General features: G+C 30.9%; 1 long non-coding RNA gene across 1 annotated transcript in view; it reads right to left on the minus strand.

Annotated features, from left to right (window-relative positions):
* Positions 1 to 465: 465 nt before the first annotated feature.
* Positions 466 to 16,549, minus strand: part of LOC117108944 — a 73,459-nt gene continuing 57,375 nt past the window's right edge. Inside the window, exons 5-7 of the long non-coding RNA XR_004445438.1 lie at positions 13,542 to 13,577; positions 8,043 to 8,235; positions 466 to 7,682 (exon numbers count right to left, since the gene is read on the minus strand). This is a non-coding gene — a long non-coding RNA (uncharacterized LOC117108944). The remainder of the gene's footprint in view (positions 7,683 to 8,042; positions 8,236 to 13,541; positions 13,578 to 16,549) is intronic.

Consider the following 16,549-nt stretch of genomic DNA (forward strand, 5'->3'; position numbering starts at 1 on the left):
TTTATGTTCGCTGCTCGTATTCTTCAGTCACTCCCTTGAACTTTTTACCTGTATACCAGTAATTTATTCATTCCTATATTTAATAATTTGTTCTTTATACTGACAGGAACTTCCAGAAATTGTGTCCTATATTTCAAAGTGTTAAATTTTCCTTTAAAAAATTATAATATGCATTTATATCCAAAATAGCTTGAATAATTAATATTAATAATTTTGGTTTTGTGATAAGTTGACCTACAGTGTCCCAATGCAATTTCCATCACAGACTTATAGATTTGAAGTAACCTTGTTTAATATTGCAATCTATTAATGATCCATTTTCACTTCGTATGACCGAGTTTCCATATTCTGACCTCTGACATTACACAACAGGAGCTTGGCATACGTCTACCACATAATAATGAGGAAGATGTTACAAATGATAACCTACTACAGTACGGTAGAAAGAAAAAGCAAACACCAAAATAAAAAGGGTCATTCTCCCAACATATCAATTTTTATTAGCATTTATGATTGGTAAATGTTAGATGTAATTTAGATAACTTACATTCTACAATTTTTTTATAATCACAAGTATAGGGGCTCAGGAAAAAAGTCTATAAACATGTTTCGCCCGACATTATCATATTATTTACAAGTAATAAGAGTAAAAGATTCAACAATCCTATCTTATAATTTATATAAGGGAACTCTCCGTTTGTGGAATACCACACCAAGCTAGTATATGTTGAAACATTTTATTAAAACCTATAGAAAATTTCCAAACTTGCAATATCCTTCTCGCTACAAAGACTTAAGTGTATTAAAACATTTTCAATATTGCACTCAAATCTTATATTCATAATAGACTCATAAAAACTGAAATCATTATTTATATATTTGACTAAAATGTTTGTTTTTTCTGCATTCTACACCACAAATGAAGTATAAATAAGAAGATTGAATTCTACTTAAATCTAGAAAACTGATAACTTCAAAATCACCCCCGAAATGATTGGTTTATTATTGAAAACTATACTTAACATACAATATTGTACTAATAGTAGTGATGCATATAAAAGAATAAATTACTAAATGCCTTGGTGTAGATGTTAAGTGCTATGTTCAAAGTACTGCCGTAATACAAACGGACAGATACTTTTACACACTAATGGGTCCCAAGGATTGATTCAGGCAGATAATCTATTAACTTCACAGGATAATCCCATACATTTTCATTGGATTAATACAGTAATCATCAAGAAAAACCACAGCATAATATACAAATTGATTATTAAATCATTCAGAATAAACACTGATGCATTTCAATGCACTTATGATCACCGTGATCTGCAAATTGAGAAGTTGTGAAAAACATTCCAATACCTGGCCAAGACTTTGAATTTTAGAAACTTTCAGTTATTCACATAACCAAACTCGCACATATTATTGTAAATTGAATTACAATTGCGTACAACTGGTATACTTACGTAAACAACACTCATGCATTTGTAATGCAATTTACACTGGAACGTTTTTCACGTCATATTCACGAGTCGTGTTCACTGCGATCATAAATGCATTGGACCGCAGCATAATTGAAAGAACACAATACACAGTTTTGAAAGATCAAGAGAAATCCCAACTTCAGTAATTAAAAAAAAATCAATAAACAGCATAAACACATTCTATTAGCAAGCTATAGAGCTAATTACTTAAATAATATATAATTTTTAAATACTTTGACATAATGTTTCAAAGGAAAAAATAAACATTTTAAAAAGACAAAAAACAGTGATCAACACTAAATGTATTTTTAAAACAAATCACATACAAATTTTCAAGTAAATTAATTAATTTTAACATCAACTGTTGAAATTTTATATAGATATCATCAACATAAGTCTGAATGTCTAAGCAGGGCAGTATTGAGGTAAAAATAATTGCGCACACAAAAAGCATCTGAATTGTCTAATAGAAACCATTATATCATTTGTTGCAAAATGTACACATATGTCCCAATGTTATCCACACTATATTATCTGAAACTTCTTTGAAATGTTCAACTTAAATCAGATCTTCACACATTTATATATGAAAAACATGTCTTATTTATATCAAAGAAAAAACACATAGACATTTACGTTATACATAATTATACTTATTCATAATAATAATTATACTTTTGTAATTACAATTACAAAACATTATTAATCAAAATAATACAAAAAAAATTATGCTAACTAAATCTTCTGACTTTTTTCAGGTTTTTTTAACTTATTTGTACACACAATTTAGAAGTACAATAAAATTCTGGGGTTTTAATGAAGAAATTTTATAGCACTCATGATAAAGATGAATAATTCTAGAAGGATAATTTTTGGAGGAACACAGGAAGTCGAAAAATTGGTGGTTGACAAGAACAACAAACTAAAACATCAAATCCATCCATACTTCATTAAAAGTAACAAGTAGCTAAATCTAATCATGGTTTGAAACTGAATTGCAAGAACAAGAACAACAATGACATGGACAAAAAGAAGTAATTAATTTTAAATTTGGTTCCATTTCCAATTAAAATAATAATAAAGGTAGTAAATAATATGCAACTTTTTATTAATCATTTGTCGAAAATGATTTTCCTTACAACAGAATTATTTTGTATTGTTTTGTTTAAGTGATGTAGAGTTTTCAGGTATTTAATAAATGGTCCTGTTTTACTGGCCTAGCCTTTCTCTATGTAAACTTCAGGAACATTTCTAATTGGTTGAAATATGTAGTCATTCAAGTTACCCCTGATCTATGGTTATTACCTATGATTTCATTTTATGTGTTTAATGATAACCAATGTTAAGGAAAGTTTCAAGTTTTCTAGAAAACCAACATTCTAATTCTTTTAATTGGAAAGGTGGTTGCTCTAGCCTTTACGTGCCACATACATACACACAAGCGTGTACAGATCACGTGTGAAAATGAACTTTCCAACATCATGAGATATCTCCAATCAGCATAAAATGATGAAAACCAACCGCAGGGGAGATATAAAAATTTCTAGGGATATATGCCGTACGATACAGCTTGACTAATTTATGCTGCAACATAAATCCATAAAAATAACAGAACTTACACATTGTAGACGAGGCTCAGACTGAAAGCTCAAATCAAACAGGACATTTTAAATTTAAAGATATGAGTAGGATTCCTAATGAGGAGCCAATGTAATGATGATGTGTTCTACAGTTTTAAATTAATTACTCCTAATCATCCATGCTTGCCAAATCTTTACTGCGACTGTAAATGCAAAATGAATTTAGATGAAATTGCATTTTATAGGCATGCATCTGGCTTGTAACCCTCTATTCATTTAGATAACAAAATTTTGTAGCTGCTGTATAACTTTGATTATCCTTCAAATTGTCCATCTACGTATTATCTGTCTACTTCGACTGCGGTTTATGATGCATCTTAAAGAATTTCATCAACATATAGGTTATGATTTTAAAAAAAGATTTCTGATCTGCTAATGATAGAATATTTTCAGGTGGTGGAATGAAATCACCTACATGTTACAGGTGAATAGAAGTTTGGAATGAAATTACATCAATCACCCTAAAAATACAAATTAAATGTTTTTTGTAATTGTTTTTAAACAGAATTTTTTTTTTGTTTTTTGCAAAAGAAACATGTTTAGATTGTTAATTTGTTCAAATGCTATGTCATATATTAGGCTCAGGGGGTAAATAGTACTTAATAGAAACCTGAATTATAGTAAGCTGGTTTGAAATTTTAAAAAATAAATAAAATATGCTAAAAGACTAAAAATGTTTGCACAAAATATGAATATATACCACATTCAAACAAGTATTATCATGTCTGAAATAAATAATAAATAACAAGCAAAAATATATTATAAGTAGCAGAGGTAACAGAAATAGAGGCTTTCACAGATTTCAGGCATTTAAAATATTATTTAGAGAATCAGAGAAAATTCAGTGGGAAGTGAGGTGGGTTAGAGAAGGATAATTCATGTAATTATGAATGTTATTCTCATACCACAAGAGAAAAGGTTATACCTTGAGAATCCCATTTAAATCGTCTAACCATAACAACTAGAAAAAAAATATTTTTCCTTTTTTTTAACTGATGCTTTGATAACGCATGTTATTTTTACAACAGTGACTTATTAATATTCATAAACAATAGGTCAAGTCAATTACTTCTTTATAGATAATTGTAAATCCCTTTTCACAAACCTACACACAAAAATGCATAGAAGAATACATTGTACAACAGGGTTCCTATAACACTGTAAACTAACATAATATTCTAAATACAGTTTGGTATGATATCCAATATATTTACAAATTTCAGTATAAAATTGCATAGGTAAATGGAGAGAAGACGTTAGTAAAGAAAAATGGTTATCATTGATGTTATTTTATCTGTTTGATTATGATTTCTATATAACTGTTTTGCAAAATTCATTTGAGAGGATAGTGTTAGGGCTTTAAAATTCTGTTGTTACTTTGAATTTTATATTTTGAAAAATTCAAATCACAAACCAATGATAACCACACTCTTTACTAAGGCCTTGGGACCAAGAATCAAGATATTAAGAGAAACAAAAAAAAATATTTGCCCTGGATTCTATTAAACAATTGGTTGGGCTTTTGTGAATAAAACCCCAACATTGATTATACTGTACTGACATTGTAGTCATGTACAGTCCATATATGTTTCTTGATCATCTGACTAAACTTGCATACTAACTTTGTCGCTTTTTGCGATACTCGTACCGACACTCTCTCATTGTTTATCATAGACAATTCTTTGTATTTAACTGTGAACTTATATACCTCATCACCTTATTCATATGAACTTAATGAGAATATCCAAAACACACACATATATACACACACACACACACACAGAACTATATAAGTAGTTAACATAAATATGAAGGTTGTATGATCAGAGAATGTACTTACTTAATAACAGATGGGACAAGAAAGTCTTTTGCATTAGTTTAAGATAATAATAATTTCAATAATTTTTTTTTGAAATATTTAAAAAATTACAAATAAAAATTTAATCTTTATATTATTAGGCTTTGAATACTAAAGATTACTTTATTAAAATACTGTACCTTGTTAGGTTTTATTTTTATAAACTTTACCGCTTTAATTAAATGAATTTTCAATCGTGGCACGTTTTAGCCGATACAAATGCAAACACATATTTCGAAAAATATTCATATGGGAGAATATTATATTATAATTTAAATCATTGCATTTTAATATAGACAGGGTTAACTCAGTTATGTTTAGAAACAAAATAATATATATATACTTAATGAATGAAGCCTTAATAATAATAGTAATCAGAAATTGTATTTTCAACTAAAAAATGGAATGGAAGTTTTACAGTTTTTACTAATAAGATTTTGAAACTGGCAAGAATATATAAAATAATATTAACATTATTAAAAAACATTACAAATAAATGTATGGATAAAAGTGTTGTATACATCACATATAAAATACAATATATACTATGATATATATCTCACACAACACAGGGTGAAATATCTTATGGAATGAAATTCTAACTTTTTGTGCTTGATTATAATGTCAAAGAACAATGTCAAATTTCCCAATTATTAATATTATTATATGTTGTTTAAAGACACTATAATATGTGGCATTTGAAACCATGACTATACACTGCTAGCTTACTATACAGTGCAATGTTTATTTGAAACATTTATTTGTGATAAAATCATGCAATTATGTATTGGAATTTGCAGAAGCATCACATGAAACTCTTGACAAGAGCATCTCATCCAGTCAACATCATATTGTCATTATTGCTTTCGAATATTCATTAGATGTTACGCATGACTGCATTCCAATGTTGCTATGCCTATCAGCAGTCAACTAATTCAGTACAACACTCACCATTTAATGCTACGTTTCACTGAACACATATATTGTCACTGATTGCGATCTTTAGTATTCTATATCTGTACGGACGATCTAGTGTACATGACAGAATATGTGCTATATGATCTCTTAGAAATTCACGAATTGGTTAATCTCACGTTAGTCAATTAATTGAAAACCACCGGATTGCATGTATAGTGAACAAAATTATTAACAATTGTGATTCAAGATCAAGATAAGGAACATCACATAAACAACAAAACAAAAATATGTGATGGGAGAGGAGATACTTATGGAAAAACATTCACCTTTGCTCTTTTCAGTACTTAATCTATGAGCAAAATTTGGTTTCTATATTTGTTCTTGATATTTTTAATACATATATTTGGGAATTATAAATGGAGGATTAAATTAATACTTTAATGTTATATTATTTCATAATTAATAGAGATATGTCAAGCAATAGATATGCCAAGCAATCTATATCCCACTCAGTATCCTATACTATATATTGCTTTAAGACATGACCTTTATAACATTACATGAACTTTATAACATCACATGACCAATTTACATATTGATCAGAGAAAAAAATCAGACTGGTAACACTTTTTGAAATATTAAATATTAATATTGCAACATTGTTTACTGGATCAATTTGACCTTTTCTATTTATACATTGAAATTGTTTTGTAAAACGTTTGTATGCGGTTTTGTTGAACCTTATTATGGCCTCTAAAACGAATCTCCTCAGCAGGTTCACGTAGCATGTGTGATTCTATTCAAAAGAAGCTCTGTATGCACATAGTTAATTGTCGATTCTGTACTGCAAATAAAACTACTATATTTCCACAACCATGATATTTGCCGAGCCTATTATCTGTAATTTGTTACAATGCATGCTTCCAAATTTACTGAAAGTAAATTCTTGGGTACTGCACAGTATTTTTATAATAATTTGAATAAATTCTAATATATGATAAATAATTTTACGTGAGCAAATGTTCATTACTTGAAAATAATTTATAAATATACTTTATCTTATAATAAATGTAATGTGAAGTAATTTGTGTTTCCATATTTTTGTTAAAATCCCTCCAAAACAATTACGGACATACTATTCCACAGTGTTAACAAATTATACAGAATATATTTTGAAACAAAGGTTGAAAGCAAGTTTGGTTTTTTTGGTAATTTAGTTGCAGGGTACACATAAAGAATAAATAGTAAGAATATAGTCAATAAAGACTGATGCATAGTAACAGAAAATAATGATGTTTTTTATGACGTAAATGTCAAATTGGTTGCATGGGTGTAATAGGAAGTAAGCATCAACATCCGTTGATGTTGTATTATTCATTGACCGTTTTCCAGGATGCTTCAATTTCCGATGATGTTGCATCTGTCGACTGTTGCTTAGGCTACTTTTGTCCTTGAACCTGATTGTCTATTGTCCAGATCTGTGGCATCCTCAAATGTCTCGTCATTTATCCTTCAATCTTTTGATGAGTCAACCATCCTTAAATTTCATTTCATTTTATGTTACACATCAATTTGGTTTTGCTCTCCTTAAATCAATTATCTGTTGTGACTGGTATTTTTATCTCGTACACCTTTGACTCATAGGATCTTAATGTCCACCTAGTACTTAGAATGACACTTAACCTTCTTGTCTAAGACGACGCCAGTTGTTTTCTGCTTTGTCATTAGAGCGAACCTGTCGAATGTTCAGTACAACACACCTGTCAAATATTGTACAACCTGCAATAACAAAATTGTCATTACATCTTATTAATACTACACTTGTAAAAAAGCACTGCCAAGACCGAACCTAGCACTTTAACGGTAAGCTGAAGTACCCCAAAAAATATTCCCTCCCATACGTTCATGAATAGTGCATTATATATGACTTCAGGGCTCGTCACAGTGTAATGGCTAATAGAGTGTTTGTACATTTGTATTCGATTTGAGTGTTCATTCCAAACTTGAGCAGTAATGAATATGAGCTATTATACACAAATATATAATACTGTATTACTTGCTCTACAAAACCTTACAGATGATCAGTAAACATCTGTTTATCTCTTTATATTATGATGTTAGATAAATGGGCGTACATACTCTGAAAAGACGACAATATGGTGATATTACAAAAACATGGCGACCCATCGCCGGATCATTACATTCTCAACAGCCCAGCTGTTCAAGATAGATGATGGAATTTCTTGCAGAATAAGAGTAAAATGGGTTTGTGCTGAATTGAGTTGTTGCTGAGGTTGGTTGGTCTAACCATGAGAACGTTGCCATTTCCATCCTACAGAAATAAGAGAGAAAAAAAAGCACTAAGAGAAGGATTTGCTCCTTGGAACCCATAAATCAAAGGATATAATTTAGAAGATGCATAAATATGTCATAGGTTTAAAAAAAATATATATGTATTATTATATATTATACATGTCTTATATGCATATCCACATAGATAATATAATGAAGAAATACCTGTATATATAGATTATTAAAATCATTCAAAAATTAATGATTAGATATAGGTTATATGCATAAAAATAAATCAAATATATTTTGTTTATTTATAATATATACCTACAATAAATTCATACACATCATACCTATATTAAATTAAATATTAAGTAATATAAAATTAATATTTTCATATACACATATTGCCTTTATCAAGGTTATTGCAGTAAGACCGCAGAAGCTGTTGAAATAATTTGTTTACGAAATCAGGCGTTCCTTCAAGGTCACTGTGTATTTGTTCATTTCCACAAGTCCATTTTATCATTTTAAAGAACACGCCAGTGGAAATAACTGTCCGTTGGTATTACTGTGATAAATATACATAAATAATAATAATAATCAAATATTGGTAGAAACAGTGCATAAAATAAAAAACAATGATGTAAAAATCAACAAAAAACTTCATTATCAATTGTTTGCAAACATTTTTCCTGCAAACTCGAACCTGTGATTTCTTGGTATCAAGGCTAGTGTCATAACACTAGACAACAGAAGCCTGTTGGTATTGCCATAAAGTATCGAATGGCATCCTCCCATAGCCGTGTATTTAGGCATATCCTTTGTCTACGCATAAAACGAACAAAGTGCACCTTCATCTCTCCCTATACCCTCTGGTATCACATCTAATCCTGTCATATAATATACTTCCTCTAATATAAGGTTAAAGGTAGCTATGGCGCACGCCAGAAGTCCATCTTTACAGGGGTCCCAGGTTTGAAGAAGCACTTCCAGGAGATCTGTTGAAATTTCTTTCTAACAAATATAAGGCTACATTCAGACTTGGAGAATAAATTCATACACATCATACCTATATTAAATTAAATATTAAGTAATATCAAATTAATATTTTCATCTACACATATTGCCTTTATCAAGGTTATTGCAGTAAGACCGCAGAAGCTGTTGAAATAATTTGTTTACGAAATCAGGCGTTCCTTCAAGGTCACTGTGTATTTGTTCATTTCCACAAGTCCATTTTATCATTTTAAAGAACACGCCAGTGGAAATAACTGTCCGTTGGTATTACTGTGATAAATATACATAAATAATAATAATAATCAAATATTGGTAGAAACAGTGCATAAAATAAAAAACAATGATGTAAAAATCAACAAAAAACTTCATTATCAATTGTTTGCAAACATTTTTCCTGCAAACTCGAACCTGTGATTTCTTGGTATCAAGGCTAGTGTCATAACACTAGACAACAGAAGCCTGTTGGTATTGCCATAAAGTATCGAATGGCATCCTCCCATAGCCGTGTATTTAGGCATATCCTTTGTCTACGCATAAAACGAACAAAGTGCACCTTCATCTCTCCCTATACCCTCTGGTATCACATCTAATCCTGTCATATAATATACTTCCTCTAATATAAGGTTAAAGGTAGCTATGGCGCACGCCAGAAGTCCATCTTTACAGGGGTCCTAGGTTGGAAGAAGCACTTCCAGGAGATCTGTTGAAATTTCTTTCTAACAAATATAAGGCTACATTCAGACTTGGAGATAAGCCGGGCTTGAGTTAGGTCCGGCTAAACTTTGCCGGCCGTTCACACTAGCGGGATTAGCCACCCGAAATTTGCATAATTAATGTTCATTTATTTACTCAAAGTCAACACAAGACCCCCCCCCCCCCCCAGCGACCCCCCCGCAGCGATTAAAGCCTGGCTTTAAAAAGTTAAACATGGTGGCACGCCAGGCCTTTACTTGAGATAAGCTCCCTAGTTCAGACTTGCAGGTGGATAAACCAGGCAGGTTTATCCACCTAGTCTGAACTAGGCCTAATTTTATTTTGGTGTGCATGGTGATACCATATGGCACTTACTTCCAGGAAACAACTGTTTAAAGTAGTAAAAACATGCAAATACTGTGAAGTTACGCGAGATGGGTTATTTTCCGGGAACTCTTCTTGCTTGCGAGAGTGCAGTATAGCCTCCTGATATCCGGGAGAATCCCGCAACTTGCAGGAGACTTAGGATCTCCGTCTTTACGATGTTGTTCCTTTCTGAAGCACGGTTTCTGTGAGCTTATGAAGTCAGAATTTTACTAGAGTTGAATCAAAATTATGAAAATTTTTACATTAAACTCCATTCACCTTCATCTTGTCTTGTTGAATATTAATTTTGCAAGCAAAAATTATTAAGCTGCTTTACTGTCTGCTGCACTGCCTATAATGATTATCTAATAATACTTGCAATATAATTGAATAAACTCAAGCAATTCTTATAATGTTATGGATGCTTCAAACAAACCATTACCCTTGTTTACTCTAACAATACTTTGGAAAGTATTTTGTAAATCAGTCTGTAATGAATGGTGGTTGTGTATCAATAAAAATATATGGCATTGTTGGAAGGACAGAATCTGGCAAAATGGGTTGCGGTTAAGTTTACTAAAAAATCAATAAAAATATAAGCATTAATTTAATAAAAGGATAGAAGCTGGCAAAATGGGTTGGGGTTAAGTAAGTTTAAAAATGAAACAGCATTTTTTAAACAATGTTGACATGCACTGAACTTTGAAATGGTCATGCGCTGAACTTTGACATAGTCATGCGCACTTGAAATACTAGAGTGCTTCAATATTATAGTACTAATTATAAACATTTAATGTATTTAATGTCAAATTATGAATAATAGAATAAAAAAAGTATGAATAGTAATAATTGTAATATTACAATTTTGTTAATAACAACATAATAATGTGCATATAATATAATACAGTGTAGATTCCTAAACATATGTAAACACACCACAACATTTAAACCCGGGCTCCGGAGGAAAAATATTTTTTTTTAATGTTGTACGACTGATTTTTCTAAGACTAAAAAAGCATATTTGACAAAAAAACTTGGAAGCAGTTAATGAGATACAGATTTTGAATATTTAAAAACTGGTGGAAAAATGGGCGTAACCACCCTTTTTTCCACCTGTACAACGTAAAAAAAAAATGTTGTCCTCCTGAGCCTGGCTTTAAAAATCTATGAGAGCAAAACCAATACAAAACCAAATTACTGACAACCAAAACTAATATGAGAAGTTTGACAATAGGATTGCAACATCCAGTGTTCGTACTTGATGTACACATTATGATAAGGCCAAAAATAACACAGTGATCAATTCGTAAATTTTAAACAATATCTTCAACAAGTTAAACCAAACTATAATGTAGGGCAACTCCAAAATAAAGCTCACTTATTAAAATAATTTTAAAACTTTTAAAGATGATGATGATAATAATACAGAATGTATAATAGAGAATACTGCAGTGAAGGACTATAATATGAAGTAAAATCATAATTATCACACACATTACAATATTTTAGATTCATTTTACTTCAGTTACCTTTACAGTTAAGCTGCGAAAAATGACAATTAGTGATGATGATAATGATGTTGATGAAAATAGCAACAGATAGAAAAAAAAAATACAGTCAACTCTCCCAATACCGACCACCCAGAAAACCGGATTTCACGCAAAACCGGTCGTTTTTTAAAGTCCCAAAATCATTCCTATTCTTACCGTAATTAAATACTCCCAATTCCGAATTCCGGCAAAATTTAAAGTCCGGAACAATAAAATTACCTTCTGAAAACCGGACGGCCAGTTTAAAGCGATGATTTATTGACGAAATATGTTAAATAAATCATCGGAGACACATCGACTGACTCCAAATAACAACTATCAATCACAGAACAACACCACGTGTACGATCCTTAGTGATGTTCGTGTGACACGCCGATAGCGCATTAATTGTGTGATGCGCCGATAGCGCATTTAAAAGTTTATTGTTTTAACCGTCTTCTATTTAGGCCGGTTTTTAAATTGTTTACTTAATTATAGGTTAAAACAGTTGTAAATTACGTTTGTTTCTCATAATTTATAAAACGTTCGTAACTTTTTCACGATTATGTTTTTAATTTAATTTCATTTGCAATGGATTTTATTTGTTTTAATAAATTTGTAAAAATAAGTTCATAAGTTTTATTATGATTCTCATAATTAAAATAATTATTTCCTTAAGTTATGTTTTTAATTTATTTTCATCCGCAATAGATTTGATTTGTTTAGAATAAATTTTTAAGAATAAATTCATAAGTTTTCATTATGTTTCTCATAATTAAAATACGATCGTACCGTAATTAAGTTATGTTTTAAATTCATTTTCATTTGCAATAGATTTTATTTGTTTAATAAATTTATAAATTATGTTTCTCATAATTAAAATGAAATCGTTCGTAAAATTTCATTGAGTTATGGTTAATTGCAATAAGCCTAGATTTCATTTGTTTAATAAACTGATAAAAAAAAGTTCATAAGTGTGTTTTCTTTATTAAGGAACGTATCCTTTTCTCACATTTTGCATTCATTCTTACGCTAAGGCAAACCAAGCGGTCCCAACATAAGGCTATCGATTTCATAAAAACAATTGCGCATGACACTTTGACTGTCACCTCTGACTATTTTCTATTGGCTGACGCAGTTTAGGAGGCGTTGCATAAGTTAGCACTTATTTTTAGCATTCAGTGACCCACCAAGGGTATGCCAGCAGCATCATCGAAAACCAATCACATAACATAATCACATGTAACATAAATAATAGTAAATCTTATACGTGAACTGGTCTGTTTAGCTATGAATCAAAGATCCTATAACAAGATAGCATTCTCCGTGAATTCTGCGAGCAAATTCTGTACCAATGCAGTGTAGGGCGCCCTCTCGCAATTACATTTACTTTTCAACTTTGACATCTATGATCTTTGTGAAGTTCCATGATAACAACTAGGATGCCTTTTCTTATTTACAATTATTTTCTATTGCTTTCTACGTGAATGGACGCTTCTATTTTGTTACACATAAGCCGCAGAGCGTTATCTTGCTATTGTACAAGATCTTTGCTTTGAATGGAATGTATGAAGAAGCCTTAACACAGTTTTTTGCAGTTTTCAATTTTCTGAGAGATAGAGAAGGCCAATATATTTAATATATCCTCATATACAGTATAACTGCATAATATATAGCCTATAATATTAAAATCAAAAATATTAAAGTATAACAATTTTTTGGAAAAAATATATACTACCTTATATTATTGCGGCTTTTCCATATTCATCCACGACTGCAAATAGAGATATAGATTAATTAATAAATATATTAAAAGATTAGAAATATAAAAACATAGATTACATTTTTCAATTAGACATATTTTCTCATTTACTAATGAAAAAAATTAATTCACAAAATTCATTTTTTGTAAATATAGAGGGTGCTGTTTACAATGGTTTAGTATCACAAAAAGATTATCTTATAGCAATTAATTAATAGACTAGAAATATTTTTAAATAATCATAGATTTATAGTCATACTGCAATTCTCTTGAATACTTTAAAGTACAATATGGTTGGTAGTTTGCACTTCAGAGTAAAATAGAAAGGCACTAAATTTCTATATATTGTTTTTACAATTGTTTCTAATTAAAAATTCTTTAATCAAATCTATCAAGTTCCTTGGAAACACTTCGCAGCTGTGATCTACAGAAAGAAGAATCACCATAGTAAATTTGTGTCTTATGTAAGTGGCTTATTTATTTATAAAATGCAAGCCATAGGCGGCCAGGTAGACAGATCCTAAGTCTTCACATCTATTTGAAAGGAAAGTAGACTGCATGCTGGGGAAACCAAGCCACTGACGTCTTCACTTTGTATGTAGTACTATTATAATAGTACTATTTTAATGGTTTTACTAAACAGAAGTAGCAAGTTACTTGCATAATAAAACATTATTCTCTCTGGAAAAAAACATGCCAATTAATTGAACTCCCTATTTCTAATCTCCATAGTACCTTAGTTCATAGAGCACCATTTCATTCTGTAATTGGCAAGTGTTTCATTAAACCATGTCTTGAATTATTCATAAAGATACCGCTAATTACTCGAGCTTTTCCATTCCTCCTTTGGTTCCTTTATGTAATTAATTTGTTCCCGTAAAGTTTCATAAAGCAGCCACATTGTCTTACAAATTGTTCAGTTACTACTTACTTTCAACAAATGATTTGCATACAGCTGAGACTTACATTGCTCAAAATAAATTAAATTACAAAAACCTATTGTTTCTTTACACTGAGTAAAAACTTTTGTGAGTTAAATATATCTGGATTTAAATATAGCCATCAATCAAATTGTAGTAAACGATTTAAAAATGTGTGTATATCATGATCGAATTGTAAATGCCGGGCACCAGAAATGTGTTCGTCTGTTAGCTCACTTCCTATTGATCTATAGCTCCCCTAGCGGGGTCACTAGCCTGTATGTCTCAATCAATTATGATCCCATTTTAAATTTAATCAACGGAACACAATTGTAAGTTTCATTACGGATGTGCAAACAAGCTCGCCGTCTACTGGAACAACAAGAAGCTCAAAGAAACGACTATTAACTTAAATTATTGCAAATAAATAGAAATAATGGCTAATACCTCCTTACAACAAATCCGGCAATTGCAGTGTGCAATGCATGCTTCATCTATATTGGTTTTCTATCAAGTTTTATTGTATACATAACTGTATAAAGCCTCATTATCTTAAATATGTTTAGCTGACTGTAGCATTAACTTGTTACATTTGTAATATTTGTAAGATATATTGCGTTCATTAATGTTTTACTTATCAAGTATGGGTCTTGCTTGAAAAGCAGTAATGTTTGCCTTATATACCACATACTGTAATGCAAAGGCTATGTGTATCACCTACGAAACATATATAATCAGCTCCTTGGGGGCTATTCCTTAATGTTGCAGCCTGTAATCAGCAGATCGGCAGTGAAGCCTACCAGGCACCCATTTTACTCTTTGGTGAAGATCAAAGAACCATTAACAGCGACATGTGCTGCTTTTGGGCAATCCGGCCAATCAGTCATACTTTTTGTTCTTTTCTTTACGGGTGAAATAAATGATATATGATATGAAGAAACAAAATGCATAAGTGCCTTGCTAAGTGATCTGCTCAAAACCAGAACCTAAAACATTTTGATTGGAGGCCCTTGGCTTTACTGCTGTATGCACAATCAAATTATTCTATCATATCTACATTATAGACATATTGAGAACAACTTATCAAGGAACGATTTCCAAAGTGAAGGCACCACCCACCCCTCAAAAAGACAACTATAATTCCTAAATTTAAATTTCATCTGGGGTAAAAAAAAATACAATTAATAAATAATAATAGAATTGAGTCCCAACTGATTTTTGCTCACTTAGTATCAAGATTCACCAAACAATTTTCAGACAAATGGTCAGGGGAAAGCTGCAAGGCTTTCACCGGGCTGTCATAAAAAAGAATTTTCATATTATCTTTACTTCAAGTCATATTTTCATCCAAATGCAAACATTATATAGGGTATCAAAAATTTGATTATGTACATCAAAACTCTAAATTTTCACAAAGTCGTTTACATTATTTACTTAAATATTGGAAGTAGCCAGTGTTGCAACAGCGAGAAAACCAATATTTTTTTGTTTTCACAAGTGGAGTATTGGTTGAAATTAAAGATTGTCGCTTTCTTTAGTGTTGGTGATCACATGGTACACCCATATTGGATTTTAACTGGGTTTTCTCCTTGCAACGGTACTGCTTTTACTCTATGTTTGATGGATCAGTTCTGAACAATAATCCACAGAGTGCATACCTCTACCCTGTGCCTGAATTCCGAACAATATGTAGGCTGTGCATGATAGGCGATTCCTTTACTTTCTTATTATGTACCATTCCACTAAATTTTATGATGATCCATTTCTTAGATTTTGCATGGTCCTGCTAACAGACAGACAAAGGTGAATACATATACCTCCTGGGCTGAGGTAATTATGTCAAAATACTGAAGTAATGGTTCGATAATCAGTATTTTGAACAGTTCAAGTGCTGCTTCTGTTTCATAATTCCAATGCCACAGCAACTCATCCAGCTATATACTGTAGCTTTCTTAATGAAACAGTGACTTCAAAAGTGATGAACTTTGCTATGTACTATAGTCCTCAGAGACGTTTGGAGTTAATTCTGTTACATTTGATGTGGCCGTCATTTGTTAAATTGCT

This window comes from Anneissia japonica, unplaced genomic scaffold (genome assembly GCF_011630105.1).
Source record: "Anneissia japonica isolate Jap-2015-1 unplaced genomic scaffold, ASM1163010v1 scaffold987_len1640505_cov201, whole genome shotgun sequence".
Classification (NCBI taxonomy): domain Eukaryota; kingdom Metazoa; phylum Echinodermata; class Crinoidea; order Comatulida; family Comatulidae; genus Anneissia; species Anneissia japonica.